Source organism: Adiantum capillus-veneris, chromosome 16, assembly GCF_014529385.1.
Source record: "Adiantum capillus-veneris isolate H3 chromosome 16, ASM1452938v2, whole genome shotgun sequence".
NCBI lineage: Eukaryota > Viridiplantae > Streptophyta > Polypodiopsida > Polypodiales > Pteridaceae > Adiantum > Adiantum capillus-veneris.
In genome coordinates, this window is record NC_140946.1 from 143,623,326 (window position 1) to 143,644,827 (window position 21,502).

Here is a 21,502-nt window from a genome sequence, read left to right on the forward strand (position 1 = left end):
TGTACGGTCAATGCATGTAGAAAGAATGTATGTAGTGCAAGAGGAAGGTATAAGCGATTCGCTTATTGGCATTTGTCGTCGAGGTTTCCTGTGGTATCTTGAATTGGCTGGCAGATTTTCTTTGCAAGTAGTAGTTGTAACTCCGCCGCCCGTTGTTTGATTGTTTTCCAGTGGTTTTGAATTGGCGTATGTGGTTCCTTTGAAATCGCTATTTTCGTATCTGGTGGAACATTCTCTCTTGTTGCCTTGATGATTTGTGTCTGATACATCCTTGTAGTTTTCGTTGTTGATTCTGTTTGTTTCCTCGTGCTGTTTGTATGATGTTGCTTGACCTTGACGGTTGTAGATAGCTGCACGATTGTCATCTTTGTCCGCCCTTCTTTTGTTGTTGGCTCGTTTTGAATTGGCACTTTTGGCCTCCATACCAATATAGTCCGTTGCGTATTTGACAGATTGACTATGTTTCTTTGAAGATTTGCTGGCTTTCGGTGTTGTCTCTGTTCTTCAAACTCCTCTTTTATAGAAATTAGGCTGTCGCGCCTTATCCACACTTTGTATTGCCGCTTTTGATGTAATTGTGCCTCGGTCAGCTCTGTACGCCATACCCAAACTTGCCTGGTTCCCTGCATGGTTGCTGATTTTTGATAAGATGTTGCTGGACTTGTAAACTTTGTTTGTTGTTGGACAGATTTTTGCGGTTGTATTGACTTTTGTTTCCTCCTTGATATGAATTGGTTATATGATAAGAAGGGTTCTGAAAAGTTTTCCTTTCTGAACAGTGCCTCATTCGTATCCAAATCAATGAATACCCTGTTAGCTTTCATCCATGACACTGCTAAGATACACGGAGTTGCTGACCTACTTGGTGGCAGTTCATGGAATTTTGTAGTGTACAGGTGTGCCTGCACTGTGATTGGTATTATAATAGACCACATCGTGGTCACCTCATCACCCGACGTTACTTTCAACCTGTGCGTCTCTGGAATCGTCTTCATTGGTCCAAGTTTCTGAAAGAGCTCAAAGCTGATGACATTCATTTTTGCTCCAGTGTCAAGCAATGCATAGATTTCAACTTGTTTTGTGCCTGCATAAGCTTTTATGTAAGGACTACACTATGTATCTTCCAAGTTGTTGATGATGCTATCGTCCTGAGCCCTAAGTTCTATCATGGTCTTTTCTAATTCGTCGCTTTGTATATCCGCTTCGATTGTTTAGGATGTTAAAAGAGGATATTCGTCAGTCATCATTGGGGTGACCATGTTTACTGTCCTGAGAAACTGCTTTCGTTTAGCAATCCGTTCCTTTGCTTCTTGTTGTGCCTGGTCTTGAATTCGTTGTTTTTCCTGTGTATATGTTTTTCCATAATGCAGTTGAAACAACATTTCCGGTGTTAAAGGGAGATGATATTTTTTTAAACGAAACCCACTAATCCAGTTCGGCATTTCTTTTCCATCTAGTGTCGACAGTTTTACTGCTCCGCTGGACGATATTTCTTGGATCAAATAAGGTCCCATGCCCCTTTTCTTTATCTTTTTGGCATGCTGTTTAAGGGTGTATTCTAAGACATAGTCGCCCGTTTTAAAGTCCTTGTTCTTGACATGTTTGTCAAAAAACTCTTTCTGTTGTCTTTTTTTTGCATAGATGGCCGCTACAGCGTTGAGTCGTAACTCATCTAATTTTTCAAGGTCCTCTAACTGCTCTGAAAGTTCATGCCCCGTCCAGTCCAACTGTTTTGCTACCCTTAGTGTGGGGATCAAAAAGTCAATAGGCAATATTGCATTTAATCCATATACCATATTAAATGGTGTAGCATTGAGTGTTGTTTTATATGCAACTCGATAAGCCCACAATGCCGAATAGAGCATCTGATCCCAATCTGTTCTTGTTTCACTAACCAGTTTCGTGAGAACCCTGCACAATACTTTGTTGGTCGCTTCCGCTTGGCCATTGGCTTGTGGATGATAGGGTGCAAATTTGCGATGAATTACCATAAATTCATTTAAGAGATGTTGGATAACTTCATTTACAAAGTGTGTCCCTCTATCACTTACCAGCTCGATTGGAAGGCCATAACATGTAAACACATATTCATATAAGAATTGTGCCGTGGTTCTAGCGTCTGCTTTCGTTGTGGCTTTTGCTTCCACCCATTTGGTCATGTAGTCCGTGGCCACTATGATATATTGTGCTTGTGAACGATACGCTGGTGGAGTGATAGGACCAACAAAGTCCAATCCCCATTTAGCGAATGCTCGAGCACTGATCATTGGTCTTAAAGGCATTTCGTCTCTTTAAACTGGTACCTTAGTGCGTTGACATTCATCACACCTTTTCACGAATTCTGCTGTGTCTTGAATCATGGTCGGCCACCAAATCCCTGCAACCATAATGATTTTTACGGTTCTCTCTGCTGAAAAATGACCACCTGCTATGCCTGCATGAGCCTGTTCCAATAATAAAAAGTAGTCATTTTCATGAGTAACTAACCTCAGCTGGTCATCAGTTCCTCTTTTATACAATTGGTCACTAATGATGGTATACCTATTCGCTTCGATTTGTAAAGCCTTTTGTCTGGCTTTAGACCAATCTCTTGGCAGCTCCTTATTAGTCAAATAATCCACAATAGCATGACTCCATGAGGGTGCTACTGTCACTTGGTATAATGTGGCATAATCCACTGTGGTATTGGATGTGCAAAAGTCGCATTTCTTGATGTAATTGGCTACATCGCCTGCCATTCCTGGCCAATACGCTCCAAGTCTTCTTAATTGTGCATACATCATTTGATTTCCTCTATGGAATCCCCCTGTTTGTGTGTGGGCCTCCTCTAGATACGCTTCGTACTCCTCTGGGCCTATACACAATCTTAGAATCCCATCGTTTCCATGATGGTACATTCTTCCCGCAAGCATTGTGTAATTTCGTGCTTGTCTAATGTCTTCCACTGTGTGTTTGTCGTCAAGATTCATTTCATATGTCAGCAACGGAATAATTTGCTCTGACCATTTCGGTACCATCTCTATATTAAACAGGTATGCGTCTGGGAGATCATCATCTACTCCGGTAGCTTTTTCGCCATGTAGTAATCGAGAAAGGTGGTCTGCTCTTTGATGAGTTTTTCCTTTCTTAACCACTACCGTAAAATCAAACTCCAGCAACACAATGAACCATTTTACAATTCGTCCCGTGTTGCAAGGTTTGTTTACTAAGTATAAGAGTGCCTGATGATCCACAAAGAATGTGAATTTGTTCGTGAGTAAGTAATGCCGAAATTTCTTTACGGCATATATCATACCCAATCCTTCTCTTTCAGTGGTAGTATAATTCTTTTCTACACTGTTGAGTTGTCTACTAGCATAACTGATTGGAAAATCCGTCTTTCCCTCATCTGGTTGTGCTAGTATACAGCCTATTGCAAATGCCAAAGCATCTACATGTACATGGAAGATCTTTGACCAATCTGGTGCTTTTAGAATTGGTGCAGATACCAATGCATCTTTTAATTTCTGGAATGACTCCTCACATTCATTTGTCCAAATGAAGAGCGTGATTAGACTATACAAGGGTTTTTCTATTACAACGTACATGTAGATAAAACGTCGATAGTATCCACAATATCCCATAAATGATTGTACCTCTCGTACAGTGTTTGGTCTTGGCAATTCTATGATCACCTTCACCTTGTCTTCATTAGTGGTAATTCCATTAGCCGACACTATGTGGCCTAAGATTTTACCTTGTCGTACCATGAATACGCATTTTTCTGGGTTGAGGCAAATCCTATACGTTCTACATTTTTCGAATACCTTTCTCAGATGATCTATATGGTCTTCTCTCAATAGCGAATAGACACACAAGTCGTCCATGTAAATATCCAAGAATTTTCGCAAGTATTCTTTAAAAGCGCGTGTCATTAATCTCTGAAATGTGACTGGAGCATTGGTCAAGCCAAATGGAATTACCCTAAACGCATATATGCCCCATTCTGTTGCAAATGCTGTTTTGTATTGATCTTCTAGTTTGGTTATAACCAGAGAATCCGTCCATAAAGCTATAGGCTTGCTTGCCAGCCACTCGTTCCAGGACGTGTTCAGTGATAGGTAGAGGGTAGTTGTCTCTTATAGTTGCTGCGTTTACCTTCTTGAGATTTACACACACTCGTAATTTCCCGTTTTTCTTAGGTACCACCACTATCAGGGACACCCAGTCCGTGTGTTCTATCTCATAAATAAATTCAGCCTCCATAAGTTTGTCTATCTCCTCTTTTATCCTTTTGGCGAATGTCTCATTGTACGTGTATGGACGTTGTTTGCTTGGCTTTGCATCAGACTTCAGAGGGATTGAATGTTCACAAATGTTAGGATCCACTCCCTTCAAATCTCTGTACGACCAGGCAAATACATCTTGAAATTCCTTAAGTGTTTTGATCAGTAAGTCCTCCTCTTCTCGACCTAGATCTGTCGCAATGTAAGCAGGTCGAGGATTTTCTCCTGGCTCTGCTAAGTCTATTTTCTTGGCGTTCTCTGGCCCGTCGTAGGACTCGTTTGATTTAGGCTCCCTCATTGGTTGCTGAACCACCAATCTTCTTTCCTGAATGGTGTACTTACAATAGTGAGGAGGTACATCTATCTTTTTACTCCCATCACTAGCGTTCGTTCCATCGCTACTTTCCATTTCAATTGTCCATACATTTTTTAATTTTTGTTTCCACTCATTGTATCTTGTTTTCCGTTCAATTTTCGTCATAATTGGACTACCATAGACATTCAGTTTTTCTATTGGAACTCTTTTTTTGGTTTGCTGGTTTTCTTAGGTTTCAACAGTCTGGACTTAAATCCTGAGTCTTTAGCAACCTTAAGAAATCTTCCTGACACTTTATCCTTAGCACAATCAATAGCATGAATGTTCATAAGGAAATGTGTCTTACCCTCAAACTCCGGTATGGGTCTCAACCTGGTTGGTGTACTAATGTGGTGTCGTTTACTCTTGTATCTTTTTTGACGTCTCTCATTTTGGTTTGGGAAATTGTAGAAGACGTCATTGTCTTGATCTTGATTGTCGTCTCTCTCTGTATTTTCCGACTTCTCGTCATCCGCGTTATCCTTGTTTTCACTTTGATCAGAAGAATCATAAAATTCTTCTCCTTCCTGCTTGATTTCTTTACTGGGGATGTCCACATAGCCCACTATCTTAATCTCAAGTTTCGTTTCTGTTTTATGGATCCTCGTATTCTCAGTATCTACCTCGTCCTCGTCCTCCTCCACAATTTTGCTCAACATGTAGTATGGTATGATATCGTAGCCATTCTCATCACAAAATTTGGTGGGAGTGACTTCATTGACGCATACATCCAATGTAGCTAAAATTTGAGACCATTCTAGGGGTTCGAGCTTCTCTTCAGGAAAAGGTTCTCGTATATAGGCATCGTCTTCCAAGACCCTCTCTAGTGTCCTTTCATCGTGGTCAAATTCACTACATTGAGATGCCCCACACATCCATATCTCTTTTTTCTTACAAAGCCACGCTGGGACTTCTGATCCACTAATGGTGGTTGAGTCAAATTCTTCCACTGGGGTTCTCGTGACATCATGGTAGCTATGATTTTTCATGTTTACGCGTGTAGTACTTTCAACATGTCTTAGATACACATAATCATACCCCCAATCCTGCACCATTTTGAGTTGCCTCATGAACAGCCTACCAAGGATAATTTCATAGTTGTTCTTCTTGCCGAAATCTAATATGGCAAAGGTATGTTCGTACTCTATGCCACAGGAAGATACCACGATTGCCTCAAGAAATCCTATAGGCCTTTCTATGTGCCCATCCGCCAGTTGCAATTTCATTCTAGTTGTTCGTATTGCTGGTTTTCCCCATTTTTCCCATAGCAATTTGGTCGCAATGGCAATGCCAGCTCCACTATCAAGTATTGCCTTAGTTTCTATGCCATTATACTCAACTGGTAGGGTCGTGTTGCCGTCTTCACCCTCACAATACTCTCCTACCTTGTTGAGTGGCACTGGTCTAGTGTTGACTTTCTTCGGTTTTGTGTCATTAAGCTCGGTTTCGAAGAACTTAAGAGGCGTCCTTATGCCAAATTTTTCAAGACATTTGCCCACTTCCATCCACATGCTTGGCCTAATTTTTAACAATTCTGCCAATGTGATTGTACACTTGACCGGAGTGGTCAACAAGTCTGTTAGGATTTTAGTGTCCAATTGATTTGAACCGCCTATTCTCTGAGAAGGTACTCTTCGAATTTCTGATCTTGCCTCATAGTCCCCCATATATGATGGAAAAGTTCTGAGAGATTGTGGTCTGCTATCTTCGGATGCAACTGAACCATTATCCCCTTGAAATGATTTAACGTCCAAATCCCATGGAGTCTTATTCAAGTTCAGCTCCGAGAAAGGCGCTGACTCGACTGTTTTTGTCTCATATTTTTCTTGAGCTTTTCGCACCGTTTCCCATAGCTCTTCAGGCCAATTTTCTTCCACAATAGGCAAATATGGTGGAAAATCTTTCAGTGATTCATCAGTGCTATTAGGTACGTCTTTTGCATCCTCTACATCCGGCAAGGATTTAATGTTTTCTATCTTGTCGGGTATCCTTTGTTCGGTTTTGTGAGGTGTTTCATGGTTTGGTGGTTTGATTACTCTATCTCCCGCTTCCATAGGTGGAGGCTCCAGTAAAGCTTGTGCAGTTTCAATCAGCTGTTTGCACATCTCTAGTATCTGTTTTTCTATCTCTGGATATGGATATGTCATCCACCTTTGCTCTAGGGTCTGTCTGTTCTTCAATCTTGCTTCATATGCTTGCAAGATTGCATCTAAGGGTTCATTGATCTTATCTACCAATACCGACCCTCCTGAGCTTGCACTCTTTGGTCCTTCCGTTGATTTTAGAGAGTCGGACTCTCTTTGCTGTTTAAGTTGTTCTCGAGCTATCGTTAGCTCAGCTTCTACATCTTTTTGTTTTCGCTCACGTCTAGCTTTTATTTTCGCTCTTCGTTCTTTCCAAGGATTATCACGACTGACACTAGACTTGTCAGTCTTGATTTCTTCTTGATTTTCATCGTTACTCTTGGGCTGATTGTCATTTTTCCTTGCTTGGGCTCTCGTCAAGACCTTAACAGGAATCGGAGTTTCGTTTTCTGACCCTCCACTGGACGGTAGCGCTCCCAGCATATTCAAGGTAGTTTTTGCTCCTTTGCTTGGGTTTTTAGGGCAATCAGGGATCAAGTGAGTAATTCCACACTCCGTGCAATATGCGTTGACCCTAATGATTTCGTCATGAGGGCAATCCCTCAGCCAATGGTCTCCTCCACACTTGTAGCATGGTCCTTTAGGCTGTTGAGGTGCTCCTGGAGCTCCTCTTTGTTGGTGCGCAATTCTTTGCCCACTCATGCCTCCGTTGGCTATGAACAACAATGTTCTTTCATCCAGGCTATATCGTCCTTCTCCCGCTGCCTGTGCAGCAGTTGGTGGTCCTGTATTTTCTATCATGCTCCATGAATCTGGTGTAGAGGGTTCGTCCTATGGATAATAGACAGAGTTTGCCGCATATCCATTGGGCTCGTCGTAGTATGCATGCATAGGTACCAAAGCCTTCTCGTCCGACTCAGTTACTGTGGGTGTGTATCTTATGCCGACTGGTCGTAATCCTGGTAGGGGTGGTTGTTGTCCCAACACTGGTTGTGGTCTTTCTGCACCTACAGGTCCTGGTAGGTTGCCAGTCTGATATCTAGGCATCGGTTGGACTTGAGAAGATGTCGCCTGAGCTTGTGGAGCATATGGTCGTTCTCTCACATATCCCTTGTTATAATAACACTCCTCCGTTCCATGGTTTTTCCATTTTTGTTCAATCACACACCATTTTGGTTGTTTAGCTTGTGGTTTGGAATACAAGTTAATCTTTTTAAGCACTTCCTCTACAAGCTGCTCTTGGCTTACCGCTACTTCCCCCTTCAGTGTTGTCTTAGCAGACTTGCTCCCGCTTTGTTGTGAGGAAGAATCATCGTCAAGATCCTTGAACTCACCCTCTTTGTAGACCGCACAATTGTCCACAAGGTATAGCGCTTCCTTGGTCAAATCATTCAACGTAGTGCTCCTTTTCATATGTAAGTCCTTTTGAAGATCTGCATTCCTTAGTCCTTGTATAAATATAAGCATAAGTCTGGACTGAGTTGGCAGTTCTTCCACAGGACAGAACTTAACATATCTTTTTAATCAGAGGGCGGCCTTTCGCACGGACTCTCCATCTTTCTGTTTGAATTTATGGATTTGCGAGACGGTATTATGAGCTATCCCCCTTTGCGAGAATTCCTCGATAAACTCGTCAAACACTTCCTCCATAGACTCAAAGTCTCTTCGCTCCACCGAGTCAAACCATGTAGCCGCATCATCCTCTAAGGTTAAACCGAATCCTGCAAATTGGGTAGGAAAGTCTAGCACCTCTTCAGCTCTAATTACACGCACAAAGGCTGCTACATGATCTCTTGGATCCTTGCTTCCCGTATATTTCTTGTTTACCCATTTTTGCACTTGAGAAGGTCTAATTCTACGATGGCCTCCAAATCTCATTATGGGATCTCCCCGTCCTAGTCGATATACCTCCTCTGGTCTTCTGTAGTGGCCAGGTTCTTCTCCCAATGGTGCTCCTAATCCATAATTTCTAACAGCTCTTGGGAGAGATGGTTCATCTCTCCGAACTCGTTCTCGGGGTGTTCTTCCAAGCTCACTTGACCCTTGAGTCTTTGGCTTACTCTCTCCTTGATACTGTGCATAGAGTGGTGGTTCTTGTAAATCCCTTAACCCTCGTGCGGTTTGATAACCCTCTCGGGTTCGGTCTTGTTCTAATGTAGCACTCCGTCGAAGCCATGCCTGCAGTGATGTCTGAGTAGCTGTTTGGTCCTGGTAGTTGGTCGTCGGTGGTCGGGTAGAATGTGAGGTAGCATCATACTCTTCTGAAAAGGGATTAGTCGACTTGCTAGGGGAGTAGGTGGCTCTTGGTACCTCGTCGGGGCCATAGGTCGATGCTCCTGGAACTGTTGCCTTCTCAACCTCTTCTGGGAGAATACGTTTGTATTCTCGCTCGTATCTGTCAACAAAAACAATATCCTTCCCCAAGAGCAAGCTCATGCGGGGCAAGCAGGCAGTCATTTTTTTGCTAACAAAACCGCTAAAGCAATTCTTGTTGCAGGAATTCGGTGCCCTACGTTGTTCATGGATAATGAAGCTTATGTGAAGAGATGTGATGAATGTCAACGAACAAAGGTACCTATGCAGAGAGAAGACGACCAATGATGGAGGCAAGAGCATTTGCCAAATGGGGCATAAATTTTGTCAGGTTGATTGCACCTCCAACATATCATACACATGCTCAATACATTATAGTGGTCAATGACTATCTGACCAAGTGGGTCGAAGCAAAAGCAACACAAAAGAATGATGCAAAAGCGACATCACAATTCTTGATGAATGAGAATATCGTTACAAGATATGGCTACCAATTGAGATAGTTAGCAACAGAGAGACTCACTTTATAAATGAAGTGATCTATTGAATTCTTGCTAGATGAGTTCATGGTAATTCATCACAAATCAGAACCATATCACCCTCAAGCTGAAGGACAAGCTGAGAGTATGAGCAAAATCCTATTTATGAAGCTCACAAAGTAGTGAGTGAATCAAGCATCGATTGGGATCAAAATTTACATTTATCTTTATGGGCATACCAAGTAGCCTCCAAAACATCGATTGGAGCAACACTTTTAACTTAGTGTTTGATCTTAATGTCGTATTGCCTATAGACTTCTTGATTCCCACACCAAATACTTAGAGAGGAAATATCACAAGCTATCAGAGAGGCTAGATGTTCTGGAAAGGCTATGTTAGCTGAGTCAACGTCAGTTAATAGAAGCTGTTAAAGACTGAAGACGTACGGATGCACATTAAGGATCAACATGAAGAAGCAGTAAAGATTGGAGTTACACATTTTTCACGTTTTCCCAAAACGTATTGTAAATTTCCGATTTATTTCAAGCCATTGTAATATTTTAATGCGTTACGGGCTCAAATGAGTTCCAAGCTGTAAAGAATAGTCCAATTATTGTGTCTAGGTTGCAGATTCACTAAATGGTGGAGCCCTAAAGGCCTTGGGCGCCCGGACATTGCATATTTTTAACCTAGGTATATAAGGCAGTGTGAAAAGGAAATTGGGGTTCTCAAGTCATTTGTTGAGAGTACTCTTTAATGAGAGCTCTTGAGGTGTGTGGCTATGGAGTCCTTGAGCTTCTCCTTGCTTATGAGACTTGATTAACACTAATCAATGATTCATTCTCTTTCACTATGCCTCTCTCATGCTTCTGTTGATTGCCTATGATGCTTTGATTAGCTAGATCTTAACTAGTAAGTGGTTAATCTCTCTCTAGTCTTGTGTGATTGCCCTCTTTTGCTTGTGTGTGCATGTAGGTTTGATTGAAGTGTGGTGCTCAATAGATCTATGTGTGTGCGCTTGCGATTAGTGTGTTGCATGATAGGATTAGTGTTTTGTGCGTCTTGCAATCGTAGTGTGTGTGTGTGATTGGGTTGATTGGAGGTGAAGAGAAGTGGATATGGAGATTGCCCTTCATTGTCGCTTAGCTTCTCCATAGGCCGAGAAGCTCACCTCGTAGGGTTAACCTTTTGCGTTGCCACGATTAGCTCACTAACCGTGTGAGTGTTTCCATGCCCTAGCCGGGTAACTCATCCCTCCGGATTGATAATTTTGTTGGTCATTGGAGCTATTGCAACGATGGGACCCCCAACATTTGGCGCCGCTACCGGGGACGATGGACTACGCTAGTGTAATTGTGGCATAAACGAATCCGTTCCCTCACTAATTTCACTACTAATTTCACTTGTGTGTTTATGTTTTGTGGATGTTGGATGTGTGTGCATGAAGCAATGTATTCATAATTCCCTAATGTGTCACTATATCTTGCCAATTGTGTGTTTACACACTCTAATTTCTCACTAACCCCTTGCTAATTTGACTAATTTTTGCTAACTTACTAATTTGCTATGAACGATTGGAGCATTCGATCATTCAATTGATCTTCAATGGAAAGATAATTAAGGTGGTATTCTCAACCTCCCTAGAATCTAAGGATGTGTAGAATTGTGTAGAGATCTCACCATGATGCAATGTAATGTTGATGCAATGTAATGCTATGCTATGTTGATGCAATGCAATGTTGATGTTATGGATTGAAAATTTTGTGATTATTCATTTTCACGCCGTCGTAATGCCGAAATTTTTAAGATTTGATGGCGCATGAATTTGACGAGTTTCAATTGCTAATTGGTGAATGTGTGTTGCTAATTGGGTGCCTAATTGAGTTAGTTCCATGCTTGGATGGTCAATTTCAAGTGTGTGTGCACTAAAATCAAGTGTGTGTGCATTCTAATTGAGTGTGTGTATGTTAATTTTAGGTGTGTGTGCACTATTTTGCCCATGTTAATGCACCTAAAATAAATGTGTGCGTGATGATTTTTCAATTGTGATGATTGATTTGTGTTGTGCTCATGCCCAACTAATGATTTGTAAAGTCACATTGCAAATCCGACAAGTTTAACCTTTTTGTGTGCGCCCCTAAAGATTGGTAAAAACTGTCAATTTTTTAGTGTGTGTGCGCCTGAAAAATGTTTAATTTGCATGGTTAATTCAATGTTTTGATTGCATAAATGATGTGAGTAATAATTAAATGCTGCATTTTTGTGCTCAAAACAGGGTAATTGCGTCAAATTTTGACATAATTTTGTTGATGATTTTGCCGGTTTAATTGCCTAGTCTTGATTTTATTGATGAAATTGTTTGGCAATTGAAATGATGAGATTTTAGCAATTTTATTTGGCTGCACTATTTCCCAATGTGTGGAGAATTTGCAAATTTTTTTTGGGTATTTTTCGGATAATTTTTGGTAATTTTTTGCTATTTTTTGCACTAATTTTTGGTTAATTCCATAAATATTTGATATTTTGTGATCTTTACGAGCTATTTTGTATGTGCGTATTTACGGCATCGTTTTGTTTGCATTCGTTCCCTTCGTGGTCGAGTTTTGAGCATTTCGCTATTTTCGGGGGTCCGGTTGACGATTTTGTTGTAAATCACGTTTTCGATAACATCTGCTATTTTCGATGTGCTTTTGCATATCGAAAATATTTGGTTGTGAATATCGGTGATTTTTTAAGATTTCTAAAATTTTCCAAAAATTTTTGGACTTTTTTGGCAATTTTTGGGATTTTCTGGCAAATTTTAGCGTTTTCGGCTAATTTCCGCCCTATTTTTGGCATTTTTGCACGTTTGAGAATAATTTTTTTTTTAAAAAAAAAGGGAGCCAGTTTCAAGCTCGACACCATGCCTTGCGGCGCATAATGTTCGTCGACTAGATCTTTACGATTGCTTGCGATAGGTTTTGTCGGTTTCAAAATTTTCTTCCTCTTCTTTCCGTCCGCGTGAACCCACTCATTCTCTCTCTAACGCTCACTGTCTCTCTCCCTTATTCTCTCTTCCCGGGGTACAGTGTATTTTTACCGGCTAAAATCAGAAAATTTCGGTTAGATTTTGAGCTTGCCTTGAAGAAAACCGGGAAAATTTACATAGGTTTTTGTGTAAATATCGGCAAAAGCTTCAAATTTTGACCTAAAAACCGGTAGAAGTTCAAGTTTGCCCTTATTTTCTTCGGTTAGAAAAATGTATTTTTCTAGCCCTATCTCTCTCTCTCTCTCTCTCTCTCTCTCTCTCTTCTCTAACTTCCCCTCTCTCCTCTCACTCTCCCACTAACTTTCTCTCTCTCTAACTCCCTCTCACTCTAACCCCCTAAGTCTAACTCACTCTCTCTCCCTCTCTCTCTACCGTGCAACCCCCCTTTCTCATAAATAAAAAATCATTAAAAAATCCCAATAGAAAATAAAAAAGAAAAAAAAATTCAATAAAAACTCATAAAAATAAAATAAAAATAAAAATAAAAATATTTTTTTTTTCACAAAAACATAGAAAAAATACAAAAAATTAAAAAGCTCATAAAAAATCAAAAAAATGTTTTGAAAAATCATTGAAAAAGAGAAAAAAACATAGAAAATCCACAAGAAAATAAAAAAACAAATATAAAAATAATAAAAAATCTAAAAATTCACAAATAAATCACAAAAAATAAAAAACACTCAAAGATAAATTATTTAAAAAAACATGAAAAATTGAATTCAAAAAGTCACAAAAAATCATAAAAAATAAAAATAAAAAATTGACACAGATAAATTCCTAAAACATATAAAAATTCTTAAAAACTCAAAAAATTCATTAAAAAATTTAAAACTGATCGAAAAAATCCCAAAAAAATAGTAAAAAATCATAAAACCTTCAAAGAAATCACAAAAAATATAAAATTACTAGAAAAATTATAAAAACTTAAAAATTTCCCAAAAAATCGTTAAAAATCTTAAAAAGACCAAAAAATTAAGAAATTTCAAAATTTCAAAAAAAATTAAGAAAAGTAAAATGAAAGTGCCAGAAAGAGCAAAACTAATCAAATGACCCAGAAAAGCAAAAAGCAAAGCCGAAAAGTGTACCGCACATCGAGCAACACCGCAAATCGAGTTGACCGTGCAAAAGAGAATCAGAAAAACAGCCAAAAAAGCAAGCAAAACGACCAATTCGAAGCAGTAGAGGAGCAAATAAATTTTAAAATTTTTGCATGCGAGAAATGAGCAGGTGCAAGTGTAGTAGTGCAAATTAGCTTCCAATCGGACGAACAGGGCCACAACTCACATGTGATTGTAGATTAGGCTAATACGAGCAGCAAAAATTCTGCTAATCAATACCAAAATCTGCTAGGAGACATACAAAAACCGCCAACATGGACTCAAATCGAGTCGAGAATTCAAGTACCACAGAGCAAGGTAGTTGCAGTGGTAACACGTGCACAAATGCACAAGACCAGATTTTACATCTTTATGGCTACAATGGAGATAAAGTCTTATATGCAGATTCAAAAGGCCATAGATACTTGGTGAGCAGTAAAAGCAACACAGGAGCCAAGATTCTATTGATCAAGGGAAAGCCACATTCAGAGAACTCCCAGATGTTCACAAACTCTAGTGGAGCCAGGTACTACAAGTTCAAAGATGAAATGCAAAAAATTGACCAAAGTGTTTATCCAGAAATCTGCACAAGCCAGCAAACATACAGTTGGTGCATATGCAATCAGGGTCATTGTACATGGATTACAGTGGTCAGATCTATAGTTGAGAATTAGAATTGCAAGATCCAATTGATCAACCAATTGAAGCCAATCTAATTGGAGAACCAAGCCAAAGACGATACAAAGGTCAAGATGGAGCAGTCTACAACTTGATGCTTAGTGTTTTGAAAGAAGATGCCGACAATTTGGCAAGCACAAAAACAGAAGCTCCTCAGCAAGAGCTTGACATGATAGAGCCAGATAAAATAACCACTAGTCATGGCGTATTGCTCAGATTGTGGACGAAAAGGTGGACATTTTTTTGAAGATTGTCAAAGAAATCTACACAACAGGGATAGATCAACCGCCCAACAAAGTACATAGCAAATTGGAAATGCGAATCTCGATATAAGTGCATCTAGCTTACCACTTTTAATGCAATTGGATGATTCTGCATACCGTTAGAAGCACCAATAAAAACACTGCAAATTCAAAATCAGCATAAGGATGCACAGGCACCTGAAAAGATTAAAATTGGTTCTTTGAACAACAAATTCCTGCATGAATTTAGTAAAGGTGTCGAGATATCACCAAAGGTAGAAAAGAATGTTAGGTTTGCAAATGGTTTTGCATCCACTTCCACAAGTCATTCATGAGTCTAAGGGACACATGAAATAGAATGCTGTTAGCTTTGTATGGCACCCATAATTCATATGCACACCATGTAGACAAAAAAGGAAAACTGTACAAAAAGGATCAACCAGTGTTTGAACGGCCCACATACAAGCTCATAGAAGTACGTCCAGTGATAGATAAAAAGGATGGTTCATTTCAGAGGAAAGAATCTATTATAGCCCATCCTCTCTAGAGCTGAAGGATATTACCCGAGTGAGCCCATAAATCTGTTCAGAGCCAAACTCTCCTCCATTGGAAATCAGACTTTGATGTTGTGACCAAACGAGCATATACTTTGACCAAAATAGTCGTAGATATAGACGAGAGTCTAGCATCTATGATGCCTTAGATCCTGAAACCACAGTAGCTAATATCATAGGAGACCCATGGGATAGACAATGTCAGGGCAAAGATAATGCTATTTATAGCTTGACTTGGGGAATAATTTGTCATGTTTCAAGGAGATACATAAGAAACTATGCAGAAGGTTTACAGATGCCAAACATCAACAGTGCTACCCAAAGTGTACCTTCACAGTCACAAAAGGTGAGACTAAACTAGAGCCAAATAATTTTGAACTCTTACAATGAAGCAGGCTATAGTGGTCACCCTAGGAAGCGGGGAGTTGTAAATCCATCAAGCTCAACTTATGTACCAAGAAATGATACACCAATTAGAAGCCCTAGAGCCTCTAACCAACAGACCCCTTCAAAGCAGAAACCATTGAAAGATCATATGGTTGTTGGAAGTTTCCAATTGACCCAAATTCCATCAGAATATGCAGACAAATGCTTATATGAAGACCATCAAGGACAGAAGTTTCATTTGATCTCCACAAGTCAGAGTCAAAAGCTGACAAATCCAATAGTGTTCAAACAGCTACATGTGATCAAGCTCACATATGCATATCAAGATGCACATGGTAACGAATATCAGCAATATCATGATCTTGTACAAACCCCTATGGATGGTACGACTGAAGTCAAAGACTATCTGAAGATGATGCAAAGCCTTAAGCTGCCAGAACAGGTGATAGAAAAGTCAAAGTTGATAAAAGCTAAAGTCTAGAAGACTACACAAATGTCACCACCAAAGTGTCATCCAAAGAGATAGATTCTGCCAAAAAGTACAATGGATCTTTTAAGGTCAAAAGTTACTCAGATGCAAGAGGACAATTCTCAACAATTGCAAAAAAATGCAATATTACAGTCAATGGAGTCAACATCAATTGAAGCAAGTGATCAAAGCAAATAAAATGCAGACAAAGCTGAACCAAAGGACACTGCCGCAACAAAATCAATCACTACAAAAAGAAATCCTGAGAAGATCAAGTGCAACATCACCGGTGAAAACGAAGAAAAGGTGTCAAGTGAAGTAAAGCTAGACTTTCAGTTAGACAAGAACCTCATGTCTTTTTGCACTTGGAAAAGATGTGGCCAACCACAACTGGAAGATGCTCATGAATTTGTGAGCATATCAGGAAACAAACGAGCAGGATGCTGGGGAATCATCTCCAACACCATTGAAGTAAGTTTACATATCATCACAACCCAATTCTATGTGATCACAGCAAAGGATATGCCAGACGACATCATAATGGGAATGCCAATGGCTGAAAGGATGTCAGAGATACCGAATGCACACAAGATGCACTCTTCTAAGACAACCAAGATTGAAGACCAAGACTGGTCACCCGGGGACGATAGCACAAAGTCCTCAAGAACAGTTCAAATGGAGACTTATGACAAAGCAGATCTTATTGAAGATGATTCATCTCCATCAATCAAAACTTCAAAAGAGCTTAAAGAAAATCAAGCAAAAGCAAGTGCAGATCAAATAGAACATAAAGCAACCATGATAGCTATTGAGCAAAGAATGCCACAAAAGCCAGAAGTAATGAAGAACAGGGTTGCAGACAACCAAGAAGCAACAGCAAGTCCAAAGCTCAATCACTCATTGCCAACAGAATCAGCTGTTGTAAGTCAGATTGCAACAAAAAGTCTCAAGCTACCCTCCATAGAGACACGGTTAGATCAAAATGAGACCATGGAAAAAGCTGGACAAAGATCTTCATTAGAACCAAAAATTCCAGATTTAGAGTTGCAAAAGTCACAAGGATCGAAAAAAAATCTTGCAGACAAAGGTAAAGCTAAAGTGGACCCTCCACCGATTAGCAAAGAAGGTGTGACAACATATGCCTCTACATCAAAGAACCCTCATGGATCAGCTTCTTCAAGCGAGTCAGGCTTTCAAAATTTCAAGTCAATTGCTGACCCAAGTGAACCCTCTAAGGAGACACCTAGAAAAGCAAAGATATTTTAGTCAAAGTACTCAAGAAACCAAAGCAAAGGCAAGCAAGTGTTTGTTCCGAGCAGTTTAGTCAAAATCAATGATCCGGTTTGGATTAAAGATAAGAAATCAACACAGATAGACAAACACATGGGATGGATAGCATCACAATGGAGCTTAAAAGAACAAGAGTACTATGGAGGTAATAGACATATATGGGTATCAAAACTACAGATTAGAGCATATGAAGTAACTTCAAGTCCCTCCCAAGAAAGAAGGCCCACAAGGTATCAACCTCGACAATATCCTACAAAACCTAAGAAGCAAATACAACAGAACCATATCAAAAGATGCTAAAGTGTACCACAACTCTCAAGAGGATACAGAACATAAAAGAATCTCAAAGAATCTTCCTCTTAGACAAGGATTCTATACACGCTATACAAATATTTGGCTACCAGTCAACCACAAGCCAATTGTAGCTACACCAAACCTGCATGAAGATCTCAAGAGCTCAACAAGACGTAGAGCTCAACAAAGTCAACAAAGGAGTTACAAAGGTCCTCAAAAGACATGGATTTCTAAGTCTTTCAATGCTCCTAGTCAAAATCCAGATGCCAACAAACAACAAAGGCCTACAACAACATCAAAGACTTCTATCAACATGCCTAATTGGAGAATCAAGATAATGGAGTCTTCATAGTCAAACAAGGACAACCCAACCAACGTGAATGCATATTCAAAAAAGATAAAATAGGTATGGCAAAATAAACCTTCAATGCCAACTTGGTCCTTCACTAATCCTCTTTTTGAGGATTCAAGCTTACTTTTACTTGAAGAAATATTTGTAGTAAGCACAAGAATGTAAAAAGTCAAGTCGCCAGGGTGCAAAAAAAACTCTTTGGCATAGTCAGAGTTGGGGTGCTAGCCATAAAATGAGCAAAGCATTAGTCCCAAAGCTTCAAGTCATATTAAACTCTGTGCTAAGAGTCGTAGTTATTAGGCTTACGCTCAAGCTGGAAGAGTTGAGCATATCTAAGTTGTGTTGCTCATGCTGGATGAGATGAGCATGAGTCGAAGTCTATTAACTTACAATTGGTGGAGTGTCGTAGAGTCCAACACTCACGCACAATGCACAGTAAGATGAGAGCACATAACCTCGTCAAAATGAAAACCATTCTTAAAGGGGTGCCAGCTTGCAAAACCATGTCATATGCTTTTATAGCTACACCATCTTTTTGAATAGCCCCTCAAAATTTTTCTTGCACAACATATTGTTCTCCATGCATTTTTGTGTATGCATATATAGGATGTCCCACCATTGGACATATGCATTAGACACTCTTTTTGCTTCCCCCTATGCACCTTGAGTGGACTACAACAGGCAAACCAATGTTCCATCATGCTACCCTTTCATATTTGCTACCTTTTTAATTCCATATCTATCAGCAAACAATCCCTTGAGTATTTTATATATACTTCACATGCTAATAAGTACTCCAATAATGTGCGTATCCCAAAGGCACTTTTTTCCCACTGGTTTTTTCCCTTTGTTCATCCAAGTATTAGACCCTAATTTAGAACCTCATCATTCTACTTACCTTGTACATATTTTTCATAAATAAACATCAGTCTCATCATTATGCTATTACAACAAACAAATGCAACATCATCTCTCACATCAGACATATTTGGACCAATGAAGATGCTATAGAAAATTGAACCTCATCAACAAATTCAATGACAAGTGAAGACAATCAGCCCATCAACAACCAATCAAAACCTTCCCTTGCCTCCACGGACACCTTTCAATAGTGCCCGAGGACGGGCACTAAAATCGGAAGGGGGGAATGTTAACCGAGTCAACGTCAGTTAATAGAAGCTGCTAAAGACCAAAGACGTACGGATGCACATTGAAGATCAACATGAAGAAGCAGTAAAGATTGGAGTTACACATTTTCCACGTTTTCCCAAAATGGTCACGTATTGTAAATTCCCAATTTATCTAAAGCCATTGTAATATTTTAATGTGTTACGGGCTCAATGGGAGTTCCAAGCTGTAAAGAGTAGGCCAATTACTGTGCCTAGGTTGCAGATTCACTAAGTGGTGGAGCCCTAAAGGCCTTGGGCGCCCGGACATTGCATATTTTTAACCTAGGTATATAAGGTAGTGTGAAAAGGAAATCGGGGTTCTCAAGTCATTTGTTGAGAGCACTCTTTGGTGAGAGCTCTTGAGGTGTGTGGCTATGGAGTCCTTGAGCTTCTCCTTGCTCATGAGACTTGATTAACACTAATCAATGATTCATTCTCTTTCACTATGCCTCTCTCATGCTTCTTATGATTGCCTATGATTCTTTGATTAGCTAGATCTTAACTAGTAAGTGGTCAATCCCTCTCTGATCTTGTGTGATTGCCCTCTTTTGCTTGTGTGTGCATGTAGGTTTGATTGAAGTGTGGTGCTCGATAGATCTATGTGTGTGTGCTTGCGATTAGTGTGTTGCATGATAGGATTTGTGTTGTGTGCGTCTTGCAATCGTAGTGTGTGTGAATGATTGGAGGTGAAGAGAAGTGGATATGGAGATTGCCCTTCATTGTGGCTTAGCTCCTCCGTAGGCCGAGAAGCTCACCTCGTAGAGTTAACCATTTGTGTTGCCACAATTAGCTCACTAACCATGTGAGTGTTTCCATGCCCTAGCCGGGTAGCTCATCCCTCCGGATTGATAATTTTGTTGGCCATTGTAGCTATTGCAACAATGTGACCCCCAATAGGCTAGGCGACTAAGAGCTGTCACATGCATACATGCCAAAAAAGATGTGTGAAGGAATTTCATGACCAACATGTAATCAATAAGGAGTTCAAAAGGGAGGATATGTATTGGTCTACACCCTAAAACAACACTATTTAAAGAAGCGAGGTAATGGCCTATTTGTGATTCATAACGTATCATCAAGTGGAGCCATAAAGCTTGCAACATTAAAGAGAGAGGAGATGCCCAATTGGATTAATGGCTACATGTTGAAGAAATATCATATGCCACTAACCATGGAAATGTTGAAGAAGATCCACCTAAAAGGAAGAAGCAAGCGCCACTCAATCGCATGCTCAAGAGGAAGCTAAGTTACAAATTTTAAAGCGCAAGGAATGATAGAAAAACTTTAGATTCAACCACAACTAGCAATGGGACCTCCTCAATCAAAGCAATTCAGAGAGAGCAAAATTGGCTTGGAGATATGGTTGTACGCATTAGAATATAGATTCCAGATGGACCGACAAAGTACAAACTTGTACATTGGAGATAGAGAAAATGTCATCAAATATTCTACGTAGATGAAGATGTCAGGTTTACCATTAATGACAAATCAGATAGAGCTCAAAGTTGCAAACTAAGAAACGATAGTTAGTTAGGCCGAGCCAATCTATCAATAAATATTGATATCCATCAATGTCCACATCAATTGCAAGTGATGACAGATACACATCTCAAAAAAGAAATCATCTTAGGTGTTCGTCGGATGTGAACTTACAAAGCAGTTCTAGATTGTCAAGAGGATGCTTTAAAGTTCAAACTTAATGGAACCTCTTATGTCACTCCAGTAGCACAAAGTGATCACATGTGGGAGGTACAACCCATTGTTGCAGATCCGTAGCTAGTGATGATGCCTACGCATGTACGACACTTCAACTGACAAACCACAAAATAGGCATGGGTGAAGAAGTCAATCATGGCCAACAAGACTAAGTAGATATTGATACCCAAGGTCACAATTCCACAAGTGGCAACCAAATAGAGTCCTCCAGGATCTCAACAATCTTTGCATAATAATAGGGACAAATTACACGGTCTTGCATAGACACATTATCATCACCCATGCACATTGCACAAACCTTCATCCGAGATGACTCAAAATGGAAAGGAGGGAGTAGCAGCCTATTGCAAGATGATGAGAACTCATGTGTAGTATATGAAGTGTGGTTTTTTGCTTAAATTTTGCTTTTTATATGCTTTTATTTGATTTTTACCTCTTATCAGGCATATTAATGAGTCATACAGACAAAATCTTGACAATCATGATGCTTAGAGTGAGAGTATGTATATATGAGTGTGAATAATAATTTTGTCTAATTTTTTCCAAATAATAATAAATTCTAATAATTTTATCTAATTTTTGGCTAATAAATATAAAAATTAATAAAATTACCCAAGAGAGGAAAAATCAAAATTTGAAAGCAAACATTGGCAGATGAGCAAAGCAAGACCTTCATGCATGTCAGGTTTTGAAAGATTTGGTGAAAATAAGAAATTTGGCCAAGTTATGA